Here is a 2,106-nt window from a genome sequence, read left to right on the forward strand (position 1 = left end):
GCTGCTGGCTTTTAGTTACCCTCAGTGAATGAAGAAGAGAGAACTGAGCTGCAGAGGAAAATGCTAAATACAAAGAAGCCAGCCTACTGCGTTAAACACAGCCAACTGCATGAGCTAGCAGTTCCCTTCCTGGAGATGTACCCTAGAGAAGTGAAAACTTCCGTTCATACAGACGCTGCCTACGAGTGTTTAGAGCAACTTTATTCATTATCGCCAAAGTGTACAAACCCAGAAGCCCACCAGCAGGTGAGTGCATGCATGCACTGAGGTCCACCACGCCAGGGAGGAACCCAGAGTGACAGTGACACACACACAATGGGCCTTAGAGACATGGTGCTGCGTGAAAGCCAGTCCCAAAAGGCTGCATCCTTGTGATTCTATTTATGTGACACTTTGGAAAAGGCAACGTCAGAGTGACAGAGAACAGATCATTGGTTGGGGTGGAGGAGGACCAAAGTGAGTTGTTTAGGGTGAGGGAGCACCCAAGGGACACGGAAGAGGAGAGAGGAAGATGCTGGGAGGGAGGCCAGCTCCACTCCAGCTTGGGGTGTCTGGGGTCACCTTGAGTGAGGTCCGGGGTGCACAGCTTCCCCTGCCAGGGTGCCTCCCATCTGGCCGACGCTCCAGTGAGTCACCAGCTCACATCTTGGGGGTGGAGGGGTCCTGGGTGGGGCAGAGGGCACTTACCCCAGCCCTACTGTGCCCAGCCCGCTGCTTCTCAAGTTAGGTCCGCTGCATTCAGACTCCCCAGGATTCTGGTTGGGCACAATTTCTGGGCAGAGGTAGGAGAGGAGGGGTGATGGATAGGCTTCGGCCTCTGATGCTAGAGTTGGTTGTGAGGCTGTACCAGGCTCCCCTTCTCCCAGGAGTGGTGAGTGCCTCTGAAGGTGTAGGTGGCTCACCTGATGGGTTGATCCCGATTCTCATCTTCGAGGTCATCCAGTGGACGGGGAGATCTAACATCCGGCTCCCAGGATCTGAGCTTGGTACCCCTGCCGGTGCGGGGACCCCGCTGCTGTCATGAGAGCTGAGTGGCCCAGGAGCTACAACAGTTTCTGTTTTGTGCCACTTTTGCTGTGTTCCTGGGGAAAGCAGCCCCTCCAAGACCCAGAACCTAAAGTCACAAGGATGTGAACACAGATTCCCTGGCTGGGTCCCTGTGAATACTGGCGAGTGGGGCTCCCCATCTCCACCCCCAGGTCCAGGCCCATGTTTTCCAGGAATTGGAAACCCAGCGCCATGTCACACCAGTTCTCTACATGCCTCTTCCCTCTACTTCCTTGTCTCCGAAATTCTGGTCTGGCTGTCCAGGCCCCAGAACCAACCGACTCAACTGTTTGCTGTGGCCCCCGGGTCCCCGTCTTCTTTTCCTCAGCACTGTCCCCTCCACACCATGTGGATGACGTGCTGCTCCATGGAAGCCCTGCCCTTTGGGGACTTTCCCCTCATCACTACTGTTCAGGGCCATCGGAGTGTCAGCAAAGGAGGCCACATGGGTGTGTCAGTCACTTGCTCAGGCAGCTTGCTTATGTCTGGGTTTGCTGGGAGCGGATCCCGGCAATGCCTCTTCCGTTGTGTGACAGTACCTCAGGCTTTGGTGGTTCGGACAGTCTCCAGCTCTGATGAGCCATTTTGGCCACATGGTCACTTGATAGCCCACGGTCAGATGCTCAGTTTCTGCCAGGGGCCAGTTACATGCCAGGAGCCGGTTTGTGAATGGCGTGTGGTGCAGCCTCGCTCCAGAACCCTAGGAGTTTACACTGTAACTCTCCCACCAAAAACCACCCAAGACCCCACGTGACACCTTTCTGGGCTGTAGCATTCGCCAGGGGTTCTGCCAGGTCATAGGGCTGCTTGTGCTAAAGCCTGGGCCTCCTGCAGACTCCTTTTCTGCTCTGGGCTCTACTCAGAGCAGGCATGCTCTGTCTCATGCAACAAATGGCTGGGGCAGTATTCCTAAACTCAAAACATGCTGCCTCCAAAATCCAGAGAATCCCTGATAGGGCTGACGCTCTATCCACTGAGCCAAACTGGCCAGGGCAATAAGGATAAAAAAAAAAATTATTCTTGCCCTAACCGGTTTGGCTCAGTGGATAGAGCATCAGC

Source organism: Myotis lucifugus, unplaced genomic scaffold (assembly GCF_000147115.1).
Source record: "Myotis lucifugus unplaced genomic scaffold, Myoluc2.0 scaffold_276, whole genome shotgun sequence".
Lineage (NCBI taxonomy): Eukaryota > Metazoa > Chordata > Mammalia > Chiroptera > Vespertilionidae > Myotis > Myotis lucifugus.